General features: G+C 38.3%; 1 pseudogene across 1 annotated transcript; it reads left to right on the forward strand.

Annotated features, from left to right (window-relative positions):
• The first annotated feature begins 2,554 nt into the window (after nucleotides 1–2,554).
• LOC144578252 (non-POU domain-containing octamer-binding protein pseudogene) lies at nucleotides 2,555–7,912 on the forward strand (annotated as a pseudogene). The gene has a single exon (XR_013523694.1). The product of XR_013523694.1 is annotated as a non-POU domain-containing octamer-binding protein pseudogene (transcript).
• The last annotated feature ends 986 nt before the right edge of the window (nucleotides 7,913–8,898 follow it).

The raw sequence follows: 8,898 nt of genomic DNA on the forward strand, positions 1-8,898 counted from the left end.
CAGTCTGCTGAATTACACTGTAAATAGCTTTGATTTGGAATTGTGTGCCCTAGAATCAAGGTTATTTGCAAATTTATTTTGCCAAAATCAGAAACCAGGTTTGAGAGGCCCAATCCTCTTATTTATGGGAAATATTTCAACAAACTGAGCATAATTGTGGAAGGAAAGTATAGAAACATTTTTCCTGCCTGTGTATATCTAATTTGCCAACCACAAACAATATTTAAGCCATTCATTTGAGCTCATTTGCTCAGTTATTGTGGTTCCTTTAATCAGAACTATAGTTCTCTCAGCACGCTCCTGCCCAGCTGAGGATGTGAATTCAGCACACTGCTCTTAGTACACTGAGTCAGAATTTCCGAAGACTCTTCAACAAGCTAGCCAAAGAAATTAACACCTTTTATTCCTCTTCGAAAACATTTAACATCCAAACACAGGCAAAAATAAAGACATCTCAGGACGGAAGTCATAAAATAAGGGTTCAAAACAACATGATATTTAGTAATATCAGGAGTAAAATTATTCTTTTTTCAGATAACAGAAAACTTCAATTGTTTGTTCTTGTCGCTATACATACATAAATTATCTTTAATCACTAACTGTATTATTTTATGCTCAATTTCAGGGCTGTTTTTCAATTATCTCAATGTTAAAACGTGACTCATTTGGACTCAGTCATTATGAAAGCACCAACATTCAAGAAGACAATAGGGGCTGAGCGCTTCCACTGCCCAATGTGCGCTAGACCCTAGGTCAACTCAGAAGTATTGGAGACAGTCATCAGTGTTGTGGCAAATGTTACCTAAGTGTGTTGCAAGACGACCCTGAGGTTCCGATGAAGGTGTGGATCATCATAGAGAAGCCACATGTGACTATCAATGCTTTCTGCTGACAATAAATTGGAAAGTTTTATTCAAATTTGTCAAATTGGCGAAAAATTAAAAATCACCACAAAATTACTTTGCAAATACTAGAAAAACTGAATGATCCTATGTTAAGAGATTTCAGATAACTTCATAGCATATTTTTATATATTCGTGATATTGTGAAATATGTATTTGGTCTTTGTACATGTTTCCTGGTATACAGTTCCTAAAATCCTTGACGTCTTCCAAGTGCTTTTTTATGCTAATGTTGACTGATAGTTTCAGGGTGGGACTGATCAGCAGAAAAAAGCATGAGTAGGGAGATGGGGCTTTCAGCCCCACCCCTAACCTCCAGGGAGCAGAGATGAAGGTCAAATAGATCACCAGTGACCAATGGTTCAATCAATCATGCCTATGTAATGAAGCTTTCATAAATCCTAGGAGGACAGGATTTAAAGAGCTTCCTGATAGCTGAGCACGTGGAGACTGACGGAAAGGTAAACAAGAACGGATCCGTGAGCCAGGAAGATGGACCTCCCGCATTCCAGCTGGACAGAACAGAAGCTTCTGCACTTGGGACCCATCCAGACCTCACCCTACGTATCCCTTCATTAGCCTGTTTATTTGTGTTCTTTAAACTATCCTTTGTAATAAACCGATAAACATAATAGGTATTTCTCCAAGTTCTATGAGCCACTCTAGCAAAGTAATCAAACCCAAAGAGGAGGTTATGGGAATCCCAAGTTGAAGCCATTCAGTTGAAAGTTCCAGAGGCCCAGACTTGGAACAGGCACGAAGGAGGTTTTGTGGAATTAAGTCCTCAGCATGTGGGATCTGAGGCTATGTCCAGGTAGACAGAAACGGAACTGAATTGGAGGACACCCAGCTTATGTCTGCTACAGAACTGATTGCTCCCTTCCTGGTGGGGAGAAATTCCCACACATTTTGTGGTCACAGTAATCTTCTGTGTTGATTGCTGTGCTATGAGACCAGGGGAGAATCACAAATTGAAGGATTTTTCAAAACATTTGTAAATAGATCATTAAATAATATAATTACATACTTAATCATCTCCTTTATGAAGAAACCACAAGGCCCAGATCTTTTTATGTGCAAGTTCTAAGTATTCAGTAAATGAAAATTTCCATATTACAGAAACTTTTTTACAGTATATTCTTCAACTTAATTATTGAGGAGAGTTTGTTTTTGATACCAAAACCAGAAAAGAATAGTATGAGAAATAAAAATTACAAGTTAAACTCATGAATGTGAGCAGATTCACTCTGCTCTAACTATTGCAAATTGATTGCTGCAATGAATGAGAACAACACAGAAATTTATCCCAGGAATTCAAGAATGGTTTCCCAATTTATCCAATATCATGCATGAATCTCAAAAGCATTAGGTTGAATCTTTTTTTTAAGATATAAAAGACTACATATTTTATGATTCTGTTTACATGCCATTTGGGACAGAAAGGGTAGAGTTTGTCTGGAGATGTGGGAGAAGCTTGGGTAATTTTATGGGGTAATAGAAATAGTCCATATATTGATACATAGTGGTAAGGGTTGCACAGCTGTGTATGTTTGCCAAAATTCATTGAACTGTATACTTAAAAGGAGTAAATTTGCTTTTTTTCTTGGGACGGTAGAGGCCGTGTGGTGTGGCCATTACTCCGAGGAGAGATCAGTCGGTAGAGGAGAAGGCGAGGTTAGAGAGGACTGGGAGGCATTTTGCTGTCTTCAATCGAAGTTGAGGGTGCAAAATGCAGAGTAATAAAACGTTTAACTTGGAGAAGCAAAACCATACTCCAAGAAAGCATCATCAGCATCACCACCAGCAGCAACAGCAGCAGCCACAGTTACCACCAATACCTGCAAATGGGCAACAGGCCAGCAGCCAAAATGAAGGCTTAACTATTGACCTGAAGAATTGTAGGAAACCAGGAGAGAAGACCTTCACCCAAGGAAGCCGTCTCTTTGTGGGAAATCGTCCTCACGACATCACCGAGGAAGAAATGAGGAAACTATTTGAGAAATATGGAAAGGCAGGCGAGGTCTTCATTCATAAGGATAAAGGATTTGGCTTTATCCACTTGGAAACACGCACCCTAGCGGAGATTGCCGAAGTGGAGCTGGACAATATGCCACTCCGTGGAAAGCAGCTGCGTGTGCGCTTTGCCTGCCATAGTGCATCCCTTACAGTTCAAAACCTTCCTCAGTATGTGTCCAACGAACTGCTGGAAGAAGCCTTTTCTGTGTTCGGCCAGGTGGAGAGGGCTGTAGTGATTGTGGATGTTGGAGGAAGGCCCTCGGGCAAAGGCATCGCTGAGTTCTCAGGGAAGCCAGCTGCTCAGAAAGCTCTGGACAGATGCAGTGAAGGCTCCTTCCTGCTAACCACATTTCCTCGTCCTGTGACTGTGGAGCCCATGGACCAGTTAGATGATGAAGAGGGACTTCCAGAGAAGCTGCTTGTAAAGAACCAGCAATTTCACAAGGAACAAGAGCAGCCACCCAGATTTGCACAACCTGGCTCCTTCGAGTATGAGTATGCCATGCGCTGGAAGGCACTCACTGAGATGGAGAAGCAGCAGCAGGACCAAATGGACTGCAACATCAAGGAGGCTCGTGAGAAGCTACAGATGGAGATGGAGGCTGCACGCCATGAGCACCAGGTCATGCTAGTGAGACAGGATTTGATGAGGCGCCAAGAAGAACTTCAGAGGATGGAAGAGCTGCATAACCAAGAGGTGCACAAACGAAAGCAGCTGGAGCTCAGGCAGGAGGAATAGCGCAGGCGCCAGGAAGAAGAGATGTGGCGACAGCAGGAAGGATTCAAGGGAACCTTCCCTGATGCGAGACAGCAGGAGATTCGGATGGGTCAGATGGCTATGGGAGGTGCTATGGGCCTAAACAACAGAGGTGCCATGCCCCCTGCTCCTGTGCCAGCTGGTATCCCAGCTCCTCCAGGACCTGCCACTATGATGCTGGATGGAACTTTGGGATTGACCCCCAACAACTGAACGCTTTGGTTAGGCTGCTACAATGGAAGGAATTTGGGAAACTGGTGGAACTCCTCCTGCATTCAACCATGCAGCTCCTGGAGCTGAATTCGCTCCAAACAAACGTCGCCAATGCTAATAAAGTTGCAGTGTCTAGACCCTTTTTGGACTAGCCAGAATTCTACCCTGGAAAAGTGTTAGGGATTCCTTCCAATAGTTAGATCTACCCTACCTGTACTATAGGGAGTATGCTGGAGCAGAGGGCAAGGGAGGGGTGGTATAAACAAATCATGCGTGGTATAATGTTTAATCAGTTCTGTGTGGTGCATTCCTGAAGTCTCAAATGTGATTGTTGAGCGCCTGGGGAAATCATGGCAAAGTGGATCCAGTTAGAGCCCATTAATCTTGAACATTCTGGGTTTTTTGTTTTTGTTTTTGTTTTTTGTCCATCTTGTTTCATTTGCTTGCTTCTTGCCTACCTGGAAACAGAGTCTCTCTGTCACCCAGGCTGGAGTGCAGTGTGTGATCTTGGCTCACTGCAGCCTCTGCCTCCTGAGTTCAAGTTTGTCCAGGCTGGTCTTGAACTCCTGACCTTGTGATCCACCTTCCTCAGCCTCCCAAAGTGCTGGGATTACAGGTGCAAGCTACTGTGCCCAGCCTCATTTGCTTTCTTATCCTTAACACTCCCCCAGCCCCAGAGAAACTGCCACATAAACCACAAAAACCAAACATCCCCCACAGGGGGATGTGTTACTGTTCACAGCTTTTCTTGATGGCCTAGTACAGTCTTGGGAACAGGATTTCTGTATACTGAAAGTCTAACAGTAGCTCTTAGACTCGCCTCTCTTAGGTAGTCATGCTGTGCATTTTTTTCATCTGTGTACCATGTTTGATTTGTCTGATAAATTTGGAGTTTTTCTGAGAAATAAAGCAGTAATGCAGCATCAACTTATTAAAATACATTTTAAGCCTTTAAAAAAAAAGAGTAAATTTACTGCATGTATAATACACCCCAATAAATCTGACTTTAAAATAGAACTTATATATACATATATATAAATTTCACAAATATATATTGAGATATATGTTTATATCTCAAAACCATCTTTCCAATCTTATTTTAGAATATTTTAGAAATTCCAGAGCATAGAGAAAAAGGGAAATAATGCATAATGAGACTTGGAAAAATTAAGACAATTTCCATTATTCATACATGATATTGTTGTCTATATTAAAAACCTTAAAGTATCTACAGAAAAATTACCAGCAAAGGTTAACAGCATTGCTAGATCTAAAATCAGCATAAGAATGTATTATGCATTTTATTTGTGGAAACAAGCAAAAAAATAAATTTTAAAAACTGGATAGTAACAAAAAATAAAACTACCTGATAAAGGATAACTATGACCTTTAAATAGAGAATCTTAAAACATTATTTAAGTTACTAAGATATGACATCATTTAAGACCCAAAAAAGAATCACAAAACGTACGATGTTAATGGAAAGTCAGACTCAATATTGTAAAGAATTCATTTTACGCAAACTAGTTTTACAAAAAAAAAAAAATGACAAACCCATTCTAAAATGTATATGGTAGAAGAAAGAGATAAGGAAAGCTAAGATGTTTCTGCATAGCAAAAATACATGAGGGCCTTTGTCTCAGTATTTTTCCAGCCTTATTATAAAAAAATTATTATTAAGATAATGTGGAGTTGTTACAGGTATAGGTAAATTTTTAGAGGAACAGGATAGAGATCTTAGAAACAGCCCTATGCCAATATGTAAGTTTGAAAAATATCACAGATGTAACATAAATTATCAGTGTGGAAAGGATGCACTTATTAAGGATGGTACAAAAGGTTTAGAGGAAAACAAAGCGAGGATCTCAACTTCCTCCATACACTTTACAAGAATTCCTGGTGAATCAAAGATTTACATTTCAAAGTGAAAGTTTAAAATTTTTATGAGGAAATATAGCAGGATACCTTTAAGACATCAAAATAAAGTGTTGCTTAAAGCATTAAAAGGGCAATTCAACAGTAGATTGATAAATTTGACTACATTAAAATTAAGAACTTCTGTTCCTAACACCACATTGTAAAAAAACAAATCATAAACTGGAATGTATTTACCACAAAAATAACTGACAAAAATTGAATAGCTAGGATATACTGTGATGGTGTTCAGTCCTATCTGAAACAGTTAGGTTATTTTTCTTTGTATTTTTTCTTTAATAAATGATGATATACTAAACATCTTTGTATTCACCCCCTTTTGCTAAGAGTGTAATTGCTATGTCAAAAATGCCATGATTTTCGTTTACATAGATATGGCCCTACCGTGATGTTTTCTCAGTTAACACTGTCGCAGGCTGATCATAGTTCCCAGAGAAAGTCCTCACACAAATTCCCAAAACCCAAAAATGTTGCCTTATTTGGAAAAAGGGCCTTTTCAGATGTGATTAAGTTAAAGGTTTTGAAGGTGCAGGAGTCTGTAAATCACATCACAATTTTCCCTAGCCAAGAAAGATACAACACACGCAGAAGAGGAGGATGGAACGTGAATGTGGAGGCAGAAACTGAAGTGATGCAGCCACAAGTCCACGAATGTCAGCAGTTACCAGAAAAGAGAATACATTTCAGTTGTTTTAAGCCACCAAACTTTTGGCAATTTGTTATGGTAACCTCCAAGTAATGCTCACTCTCATCAAAGTAAGTACATGAGAATGTTGTCTTTCCTATCCCCTGCCAACAAAGTATAGATTCTGATAGCAGAAAAATAGTATATTATATATTTAATTCATATATTTATTCTTACAAAAAATGTTGAGCATCATGGTTGAGACTAATTTATATTTTCCTTCTCTGAACTGTGTTCATGCCTTCATCCAGATTTATACTGCACTATAATTTTCCAGAAGTTCTGTAGACCCTTTTTATAGATTATGGAAAAGAATCATTTACTCATAGGTGTCACAAATATGTATCTATTATTTATATTGGTATTATAATATTTTCTATCCAGAAACATTGGATTTTTTAATAAAGCTAAATTTATTTTTTTATTACAGCTTTACTGAGTGAAGATTACTGTTAATATGATGCACTTACATTACATTGTGGTAGTAGAGGGGCTTCATTTTGTGATTTAAATTACTCACCTTCAATTTATTTTATTATGAGTCAGTAGAAATAGAAATTAATACCAACCATTTCTCAGTCAATCCATCCTTTTCCCACAATGTGCCAACCTGCCTTTAAGAGATATTAGCAACTTTAAATATATTTAGGTCTATTTCTAGATTCTCTAGTTTGTGCTAGTGATATGTTTACATACTCATACACTAATACAAATTGCTTAACACTGTTGTTTCCATTTTTAATCTGTTTTAGTATGTAGTATTCCTAGTCCCACCTGTTAATTCATCCTCTTACATTTCAATTTCATATGTATTGAAAACATGAACATTTTCCTTTTTTTTTTTTTTTTTTTGAGACAGGGTCTTGCTCTTGCCCAGGCCGGAGTGTAGTGACACAATCACCCCTCACTGTAGTCTTGACCTCCTGGGCTCCAGCAATCCTACCACCTCAGCCTCCTGAGTAGACACCCACCACTACACTTGACTAATTGGTTTTTTGTAGCTACAGGATCTCCCTGTGTTGCCCAGTCTGCTCTCAAACTCCTGATTTCAAGTGATCCTCCTGCCTCAGCCTCCCAAAGTACTGAGACTATAGGCATGAGCCATTGCAACCAGCTGAAAACATTAACTTTTTAATGAGCTTGTGTTTTCACCACATATTCCTTCAAAAAAAAAAAAATACCTGTGGTCACATAACTTTAAAATGCATTCAAGTTGACATCTTTGCAATATAAAGATTTATGTATAGCCTTAAATGGCATTTGAAAGTTTTCCTCAAACAAATATCGGTCATTTCTTATAAATTTGTTTCTAGACACGTATTTTTGTAGGTCTTGTAAATGTGATATTTCTCCAACTTTTGGTCTGACGGCCTTAATTTTGAACCCAGAAATTCTACAAAATTTTGTTATTGCTTATGTTATATCTTCAATTGATTCCTAGGTTTCCTATACACTGTGTGTTACTAAGGATAATTCTGTACCTTCTTTGCATTTTATTCATTTATTTATCTTATTTGTTTATATTGCCTAATAACTTTAGAGTAATTTTAATTCATAGTGGTGTAAATTCATAGTGGTGTAAGTGACCTTATGAAATTTAACAAGAATGCATTTAGCATTTTTAAATAAATATTATTAGAATATATTCAAGTTCTTTTTTTTTTAATTTATTTATTTTTTTATTTTTATTTTTATTTTTTTTTAATTTTTTATTGGATTATAGGTTTTGGGGTACATGAGCAGAGCATGCAAGACAGTTGCGTAGGTACACACATGGCAGTGTGCTTTCTTTTCTTCTCCCCTTCACCCACATTTGGCTTTTCTCCCCAGGCTATCCCTCCCCACCTCCCCCTCCCACTGGCCCTCCCCTTTTCCCCCCAATAGACCCCAGTGTTTAGTACTCCCCTTTCGGTGTCCATGTGTTCTCATTTTTCATCACCCACCTATGAGTGAGAATATGCGGTGTTTCATTTTCTGTTCTTGTGTCAGTTTGCTGAGGATGATGTTCTCCAGATTCATCCATGTCCCTACAAACGACACAAACTCATCATTTCTGATTGCTGCATAATATTCCATGGTGTATATGTGCCACATTTTTCCAATCCAGTCTATTATCAATGGGCATTTGGGTTGATTCCAGGTCTTTGCTATTGTAAACAGTGCTGCAATGAACATTCGTGTACATGTGTCCTTATAGTAGAAGGATTTATAGTCTTTTGGATATATACCCAGTAATGGGATTGCTGGGTCAAATGGAATTTCTATTTCTAAGGCCTTGAGGAATCGCCACACTGTCTTCCACAATGGTTGAACTAATTTACACTCCCACCAACAGTGTAAAAGTGTTCCTTTTTCTCCACATCCTCTCCAGCATCTGTTGTCTCCAGATT

The sequence above is a fragment of the Callithrix jacchus genome, chromosome 11 (genome assembly GCF_049354715.1).
Source record: "Callithrix jacchus isolate 240 chromosome 11, calJac240_pri, whole genome shotgun sequence".
Taxonomy (NCBI): domain Eukaryota; kingdom Metazoa; phylum Chordata; class Mammalia; order Primates; family Cebidae; genus Callithrix; species Callithrix jacchus.